The sequence below is a fragment of the Oryctolagus cuniculus genome, chromosome 7, assembly GCF_051225735.1.
Source record: "Oryctolagus cuniculus isolate XC-2025 breed Fujian yellow rabbit chromosome 7, ASM5122573v1, whole genome shotgun sequence".
NCBI classification, from domain to species: domain Eukaryota; kingdom Metazoa; phylum Chordata; class Mammalia; order Lagomorpha; family Leporidae; genus Oryctolagus; species Oryctolagus cuniculus.
The window spans coordinates 42,265,959-42,275,112 of NC_142873.1; the positions used below are offsets into that span (position 1 = coordinate 42,265,959).

Below are 9,154 nucleotides of genomic sequence, written 5' to 3' on the forward strand. Positions count from 1 at the left end.
TCCTTGATCTACAGATGAGAGAAGTGAGGCCCAGAGTGGGCGACTTCCTGCTTCAAACAGGAGTCTCCTGACCCCAGGATCTTGGATCTTGGATCTTGGAGGGGGCGGGGGTGGTTCCTTTCCTCGCAGAAGCTCAGACTTGGACCTACAGGTGGGTGGGAGAGGCCCAGCTCTAAGTGTTTCTCCAGGTCAGGCCACATGTCCCAAGAACGCAGCAAGTCAAGGAGAAGGGAGCAAGCACCTAGGGGCCAGCCCGGGGAGGGGGCCCTTAGCCCTGGTCAGACAGGCTCCAGGTGCTGGCTGCTGGGACTGATGAAGAAAGATCGCAGCCTTGCCAGAATGCGGATGAACCTTCAGCAAGGCCGGGTCCACCCCAACCCCGACTGACTGGGCCCGGGTTGATGGGAGGCGGAGGGGGCCCCACCCTCTGCCCTCAGACCAGCTCCAGGACCTGGGGAATCTGGTTAGGCAGACAGTGGGGAGGGAAACCTAAACCCAGTGGATGCCGCGCGTACAGTGAGAAGGGCCGGTCTGGGCCGAGCAGCTGCAGGCATCTGCCCTGGTGGCAGCTGTGCAGGTGGGGACCCTCCCCCCAGCGGCTAACATTCCCCTAGGGCCTGTTGGATGCCTGTCCTGCATTAACAAGACCCAGCCAGGAGGCCGCAGGAGCCTTGCAACCTGGGACCAGCAAGGGAGGAAGCTGCTGGCCTCTCACCTAAGAGCCCTCTCTCTCCAGGGGCAGAGGCCAGCCTCCACCGGCCTCTGGCTGCAGGGGGGACCCTTTGTTCCAGTGTGTCCTTAACACTGCCTTCTGCTTCTTCCCAGCATTCCTCAAGGAGTACCGTAAACAGGTGGGGTGGGCATTCACGTTCTTCCCAATGTCTTGAGACTTCAGTGGCTTCTTCCTACTACTTATTTTTTATTTGAGAGGCAGAGCAAGAGAAAAAGCGATTGTTCCTCCACTGGTTCACTGCCCAAATGGCCCACAACAGCTGGGGCTGGCCCAGGCCAAAGCCAGGAGCCATGGACTCCATCCACATGGACAGCAGGGACTCAGGTTCTTGAACCATCACCTGCTGCCTCCCTGGGTGTGCATTAGTAAGAAGCTGGATGGGAAACGGAGGCGGGACTTGATCCTGGCACTAATACATAGGGTGCAGGTGTCCCAGGGGGTGGCTTAACCATGCCCTGCAGCCCTGGGCAAGTCGCTCCTGCCCGCCTTCCTCTCTCTCCCTTCCTGACCCGTCTCTATGAACCCTGTCTCCCTCTGCGCACCCCCCAGTGCTCAGGCACCCTCTTCTTTGCCCCTCAGTAAGGGAGAGGAGGGGAAGCTGAGATACGCAGATGTCAGTCTGTCTTCAGAATGTGACAGGTGTGGGAAATTTGTCGTTATTCTCCTGCGCGTGGCCCAGCCAGAGGCGCTCGTTGTCTGCGTGTGCTGAAATTCTGCCCCTCTGCTGACCAGACTCTCCTAACCCACGTTGATAACAGCAGTACCAAGCATTCGCACGTTCTCCTACAACCCTGTTAACTCACTGGATGCACGAAATCGCCTTCTGCAGGAGGAGCTATTTTTACCCCATTTCGCAGATGACGAAGACAAAGGCCAACAAAGTTCCGTGAGTTACCCAAGGTCAAAGGTGAGTCAAACCCTGCAGGACTCACCTGAGTTCCCGGATCCAAAGTCCGCGCTCTTCTCCAGCCCCTCCCTTGCTCCCAGTGGTGCCCACAGCCTGGCAGGAAGGGGTGGGGGATTGAGTTGCATTACAGAAGCGCCTGGTCCCTCTGAGGGGACCTGTGGGATGAGTGTTTGAGCCCCCTGGACCCACCTGACAGCCAGAGGGAGACGGTCATTTGTGAAACAAACATTCGCAGAAGAGCTGTTGGATGTATGCGGGCAGACACACGTCCCTGCTCTGAGGGGGCTCACAGGTTGGGGGGGGAGACAGGCCAGCATAATGAACCGAAATGCAAGGCAGCGACAGTCAGTCAGTCACTCAGCTAACATTTCCTGAGTGCCAGCTGGCTCCCAGGCCCTGTCCTGCAATTACAAAGCCAAATAAGCCCACTCCTGGCCCGGCTGGGCTAATCCGAAAGCTCTGACTCCTACCACAGTGCTCTTTCCACAGTGCCGCCACCCTCCTGGTGGCCCCTAGCAAGCTGGGACAGAATTTTCCACGCCGACCTGGGGACCTGGGCTGGCCGGAACTCAGATGTTCCCGCGACACTGTGCAAGTCCTCACTCTGCCCCCTTTCCCGGCTGAGCGAAAACCAGAGCCCCAATCCCCTTCTAAATGCGGAGTCTCCAGCCAGAGCGGGGCACTGCACTGCCAATGCCAGCCCCTCTCGGGCCAGCAGAAGCTGGGGCCTCCTCCCTGCTCCCCCTCCCAAACCGCCAGGGCCCCAGAAATGCAATGATTAGGTTGTGTCACGGCTCACAGAGTACAAGAACAGGGGAAGCTGACGGTGGAAATCTGGTCTCTGCAAAGCTAGTTCTTGTCCTGGCTGGGCCGGGCTGCGGCCTCCCACACCTGCCCCAGGACGCAGAGGTGGGGCTGGGCCCTGCAGCTGGCCTGGGCTACAACCCTCACAGCAGGATAGTGGGGAGAAGGGGCAGGCTTCAGCCCAGAAGGGCTGTGGAGAAAGTGGATGTGTTTGGTTGGGGAGGAGAAGGAAGCGAGTGCGCTGAGGCGGAGAGGGGGTCTGGGCGCAGATGCAGAGGGGGAAGGCAGACTTCAGATGGATTCCCGAGGTGGGGGGCTGCAGCTGGAGCAAGTAGGGGAGGAGGGAGAACAGGGGTGGGCAGGGGAGTGGGGCTGAGAGCAGGGGGCGCCCTCTCCCAGCCTCCTGCCTAGGGTATTGATCTGCTAGATTACTCAATTTCACCCGTATTGATCAGGTAATTGCTTTATCTCGGTTCTCATTTGAGCTCTGCTTTCTCCTGGCTTCCCTTCCCTCTCCCTCTTGTTTTTTCCTATCAAGCTGACACAGAGCTCCTTAACACAGAAGAGAGAGAGTTTGGTTAGGTTGCCCTGGCTTGGTGTTTGGGGCAGAGGCGGGGGGGGGGCTCAGATCCCCTGCGTTCTCCTCTTCCGAGAAGTCCTTCCTGGCTCCAGACACGGAGATGCCCGTGCATCCCAGCTGCGCAGAGATCCTGGAGAGGACAGAGGGAAGGAGAATGCCCGGGGGGACACGGGCGCCAGAGGCCTGGAGCCTCAGCCTCTGAGTGCCTCACCCGCCACCCAGCCCTCCTGCTCCCCGAATTGGGTGCCCTGGTGCCCAGTTTCTACCCCTAGCCTCGAGCCTTGCCTCCACCCATCTGGTTGCTCCATCAGGGCTCCTTGGGCCATGGGTGACGCTGGTTCATCCCTGCCTCCCTGCAGCCCTGAGCAAGTCCCTCCTGCCCGCCTGCCTCTCTCGCACCTTCCTGATTGGTCTCCATGAACCCCGTTCCCTCCTCCTGCACCCCCACAGTGCTCAGGCAGCACCCCTGGGCTCCAGCTGGAAGAGGAAGGTCAATTAGGGAAAGAGCGCGTGCCCCTTGCCCAGGGAGCCCCCAGTCTGAGAAACAGTCACTCTTGGCTCCCTGAACCCTCACTCAGAGAGAAAGAGTCAAGACCCATCCGAGGACCAGGCCTGAACAGCACCCAAAAGATGGAGGGACAAGGCCCAGGGGCAGAATGGAGAGTGTGGGGTCCTGGAAGAGATTCAGTGCCGCACCATCTCCCAGCGCTCAGCTGCAGCGGCTCAGGCACGGCCCAGGAGCCAGAGGGCAGAGAGCAGACACAGGAATGACACCTCTCAAGGTTAGCACCCTGAGGCCAGGTGAGGGCCTGTAGGACCAAGGGAACATGCCCGCCCCTAAGTCCCTGGCAGCCTGGAGGGGCTGTCAAGTGACAGACACCCAGCAGGGCTGGGGATTGCATGGTGATCACAAGGGAATAGGCTCATAGGCTCAGAGCCTCCCCAAGTTCAGTGGCTCCAGGAGATTATAAACCAGGTCCCCATCTCCAAAGCCTCCTGATGCATTGCCCAGGGCCGTCGCGCCACCCCCCCCCCAACCTGCTGGGGAAGGCAGGGCAGTCCCCTCTGTGAGCTCTGCTCTCTTCCCCACCCAATAGGACACAAAGGGCAGTGTGGGATGTACATGCACGAGGGAGCCCCCAGGGACCTTTGTCGGGGTGCCCCCCACCATTCACAAGCAGGCAAGCATCGCTCTCTTCCTGCCGTTGTCTCCCAAGGGGCCCAATGCAACTATCTTCTAGGGATTTCCAGACCTGGAGAGAACTAATCTCTTGTCCTAAGTGTCCAGAACCACTGCTCTCCTCCATGCCCTGGGAAAGTTCCACCTTTAGTCTAACCAGCATTCCTCCTGCTGCTCCCACTGCCTCTTTTATTTTCTGGTTCCCCTCCATTCAAATGCTTGACCTTTCCATGTCCCCCTTCTGCTCTCCCCACCTGGCTTCCATGCTTTCTTCCCCGACACCAGCCCTGCAACTCACACTGGGCTCCTGCATGTCCCGGTCTAGAAGCAGCGTGATCAACTGCCCCACTCTTCCCGTGTCTCGGGGACTTCTCAGCCCCATATAAAGCAGGAGACTGTGGAGCACCCCCTTCCCCCACCTGGAGGACAGGGCTCTCACGGCTCCAGCTCCCGGGGCAGCTTAGGGACAGGGGTTAGGCCTGAGTTGTGGGAGGCCAGCCACGTTTTCCCACCCGTACAGGGAGACGGACCCAGGCACAGCCGCACACAGAGAGAGACAGCTGTACGTACACACGGTGACAACCATTCAGTCTCCCAAAAGCACAGCACACACGCCCAGCGCACACACCCACGGCAACCCGGACTCACGCGTCGGCACCACACACAGACAAGGCGGACACGGAGCTAGCACAGACGCAGAGGCGGAGGCCCACAGAGAGCCGCACACTCCTGTCACGGATGCCCAGACACACACACACACACACCCAGGCCCACTCAGACACCCACACCGAGCCACGCACGAGAGCCCGCGACGATGCCTTCACCTGTTCCCCCGGGGCTGAGCTGAGCTGATCAACAAATCCCCGAGCTCACCCCAGCTCTGCCTTGCAAATACCCAGGCCTCCTCTCCACCCCCAGAGAGGAGAAGGAAGGGGTCGGGTTTGAGACTGCAGGTGGCAGACCCAGGGCCGGCCCCCACAGAGCCAGAAGCAGGACCCCCAACCCTGCTGGCGCTCCTCCTACACGTATGGGGGCCCTACCCCTTGTGCTGGTGCCTGGGGTGAGAGCCGCCCAGGGGTGGGAAGGCCTGGCTCGCTCTGGCGCTGCGGCGGGGGCGGAGAAGTGTGAGTGAAATGGGTTTATTACTGGGAGTCTGTTGCCTCGATTGGTATCGATCCCCACATGTCACCTTCCATTGCCGCTAATGGGACATGAAGAGTCTGCACCGACCGACCACAGCCAGGGCTGCTCCACACTCTCATGCAGCCTCCCCTCCCCCGCCCAGCCGCGGGCCGCCGCATTCCAGGGCTGCCATCCCCACTCGGGGATGTCCTCTTCCCTTGGCTTCATCCACTCACTCCTCTCCCTCTTCTGGTCTCTTCCTCTTCCTCACTCTGCAGTTGCCCCGAGTCCCTCCCCTCCAGTGGAGTCCAGCCTCAGCCACCACCCCAGGAGTCGCGAGGGCGCCATGTGGATGTGGGACTAGAGTTGGAATGACCCTTCTCTCTCCACAGCGGGCAAGGACGCTGAGTGGCGGGAACTCTTCTGTCGCGTTGGATCGGCCGGGCCTCCCGCAACCAGCCAGGTTGCCCAGACTTCCTTCCATGGGCTGCCGGGACTCAGGCCAGATCCCCGGCCGAAAAGCAAGGGAAGAGTGGGGACGAGAAAGGCCTTCGCCCTGGTGCCCAGGGAAGGGATGGCACCATCCCCTTGTCCCTGCCCGCCTGGCAGCCCCTTGGGAAGCCCTGCCTAAGGTCTGACTCCTTCCCCGCGTCTTCAGGTCCTGCCTGTCTCCATGTCCATGGCTACAGAGGCCCAAGTGAGGGCCACAGGACGCAGGCAGGACAGTGAGGTCTTGATGCAAAGTCAATAGGCTCTGAAAGGCGGCTCTTGTGTTGTTTACTCAAGGATGAAAAACAGATGCTAAGTCAAACAGGAAGGCTCTCCTTGCGGCTCAAATGGAGCATCCTTCGGTTGACTCCAGAGAGAGGCCCGGGGCTGTGCCCTGGCGGGCAGGGGAGCTGAGCAAAAGGGGCTGTTCCCCATCCCTCCCTGCCCCTCCTTCAGTCCCCCGTGCGGTGGATGCCGGAATCACCAGAGCCAGCTCCAAGCCCCAGAGAGGAGAGGGCCCCCTGCTGCCCACTCCTGTCCCCAGACAGAGAGGGAGTCCCCACCCCCATCCCGCTTGGCCTGGACTAGTGTCACTGGATCAGGAGAGCTGAAGGGACTGATCAGACCAGGGACAGTTAATGGAAATAAAGTTGGAAAAGTTGGATTGTCTTTTGTTTTTTAAAAATGATTTATTTACTCATGTATTTGAAAGAAAGAGAGGAAGGGGGAGAGAGAGAGAGATCTTCCATCCACTCTCCAAATGACTGCAACAGCCAGGGCTAGGCCAGGCAGAAACCAAGAGCCTGGACCTCCAGCCAAGTCTCCCTTGTGGGTGTCAGGGGCCCAAGCACTTGGGCCATCATCCATTGCTTTCCCAAGTGCATTAGCAGGGAGCTGGATTAGAAGCAGAGCAGCAGGGACTCAAACTGTCTCTGATATGGGATGCCGGCGAGGGCGTTGCAGGCTGCAGCTTAACCCACTGCACTTGTGCCACAATGCCAGCCCCAATTTGAGAGTTTTGAGGGCCATTTAAAATGTGCTAAGGTGGGGCTGGCGCTGTGGCATAGCGGGTAAAGCTGCCGCCTGTAGTGCCAGCATCCCATATGGGTGTCGTTTCGAGACCCGGCTGCTCCATTTCCGATCCAGCTCTGTGCTGTGGCCTGGGAAAGCAGTGGAAGATGGCCCAAGTCCTTGGGCCCCTGCACCCATGTGGGAGACCCGGAGGAAGCTCCTGGCTCCTGGCTTTGGATCGGCGCAGCCCCGGCAGTTGGGGCCAACTGGGGAGTGAACCAGCGGATGGAAGACCTCTCTCTCTCTGCCTCTCCTTCTCTCTCTGTGTAACTCTTATTTTCAAATAAATAAATCTTAAAAAAAAAAAAAAGTGCTAAGGCTGCTTATTGTGAGTGAGGGTAGTTGGAGTGGCTGCGTGTGGGGAGCTGGGCAGGGCAGGGCTAACTCTGGGTTTGTTCCCACGTCACTCTGTTACAGAGCAGCCCCCGTGCAGGCACTGGGCTGCAGGCAGCAAGCTCATCATAGGGGCCTGGGCACCAGGCCACTGGCTCATGTCTTGGGGAAGAAACAGAGAGCAACGTCTGAACCAAGAATCCAGCTGCCTAGCCCCACACCCAGCATGCTGTGCCCAGGCCAGCAACCACAGTGCACACTGGACAGCCAGAGGGGCAGGTGGGGAACTGCTCTCATCCGGCCCCCTGAAGGCAGGGGAAGGGGAGTTAAAGCGAAAAGCCTCGCCAGGCCTGGAGGGGAGCAGTGTCAGGGACTCCCCAGGAGCTGGCACAGTGGCAGGAGGTGGGGCTGCCGAAGGGCCTGGCCTGCTGTCTGGCAGTTTTGCAGAGGCCACTTCCAGGAGAGCTTGTGCAGGCCGGGGGTGGGCTGAAGGACCCCAGGGAGTTCCAGGCCAGTGTCCAGGTCCCTGCACCCCTGCAGAGTCTGCTCCAGCCACGATCCCCGACCCTGGCACTGGAAGGGGCCTCAATCAAGGGGGCAGGGAGCAGAGGAGAGCAGTTCTTCCTAAGGGGTGTACTTTGGCCTTCGCATCTCCTTGTTCCCATTGCCATGGCCCTGGAACCCTTCAACGAGGGAGACGGGATGGGGTGAAGGCAAGCCAGGGGCAGGCCGAGCTCTCCAGGGGAGTAAATACCGACGACACCTGGAGAAACACACAGGAGACCATGTTTTCCACCTCAGTCCCTCTGGCCACAGATCTGAGTCCTCAGCAGAGAGCGAGCCTGCCCATCCCTGCTCCCACTCCTCTCCCCTGCCCCGCCCCTCCCAGGGAGCCCCTTCTCACTCTGCCCTCCATGGGCCCAAGCCCTGTCCTCCCTGCCCTGCCCCCGGGCCCTCTCTTCTGCCCCCCCACCCCCCGGCTCCTGTCGCTTCCATCAATCAGCCTCTCCCTCTCACCTTTCCATCATGTTAGCTTCGGTTGATTTAACCAGAAAACAACCCCAGAATTTAATTCCATGGCCCTCCATTCCCATCTCGATCAGCTCAGGGTGGGGAGGGGCTGTGTAATAACGAGGAGGGGGGAGGAGGAAACTTGGCTTCTCAGAGTCAGAGAGGAAAAAAAAAAGAAAATCATATTGATTCCCCCAATGACAGCCATCAATCTCCTCCTCCCGGGAAGGCTTGGGGCGCTGGACACAGGCCCAGCAGGCTCCAGGGGCGCCTGGTCCTCAGAACTTGGAAGACAGAGACTCTGCTCTTTGGCATCCCCCCTGCACAGTCTGTCTAGATCACTCCCCAAAGCCCTCCGCCCTCTCCTCGGGAGAGCCAGGAGTCCCAACCCCTTATCTGGTTCCTACTATTTCCTTAGCAAGCTATCTGATGCCCCTACAGTCACTTTCTCCTGGCTGGCTTATCTCTTAGGAGAAAGTTCTTCCTGCTGTCTAACTTCAAGTCATATTAAGAAAAGGAAAAATCGCTTTCCAAAACTCCAAGAGGAAACAGATATAATAAGTGCCTGAAAGCCCTTAGACAAGAGGAGGCTGGGTAACCCCTTACCATCGTTTTACAGCAGAGTAAGGAGTGAACGTTACAAACCACCAAGATCCAGCACCAGGATGGGAGCAGAGCGGGGGCCTGGGGCTCAGGGGCAAACACAGGCAGTGAGGTGCTATTAAGGCTCGGGGCTTGTGAAGTGCGATTCCTGTTCCCATCCAGACTCTTCACAGGGCTGTGTGGGACAAGGGGAGACAGCAGGAGGGACTTCCCGATGGCTCGGCCACGCTTTTCCGGGAGATGGAGAAGGCACTCAGCCCTCGCTGCCGCCTCCCTGTTGCTCAGAGGCAGGCTCTGGAAGCCAAGGACCCCCGTGAGAGA

At 59.4% G+C, this 9,154-nt stretch overlaps 1 long non-coding RNA gene across 1 annotated transcript; it reads left to right on the forward strand.

The window, feature by feature from the left end:
- Nucleotides 1-1,491: 1,491 nt before the first annotated feature.
- On the forward strand, nucleotides 1,492-7,196 carry LOC149125484 (uncharacterized). Its single transcript, XR_016210535.1, has 2 exons — nucleotides 1,492-1,640; nucleotides 5,605-7,196. It is a non-coding gene; the product is annotated as an uncharacterized LOC149125484 (long non-coding RNA).
- The last annotated feature ends 1,958 nt before the right edge of the window (nucleotides 7,197-9,154 follow it).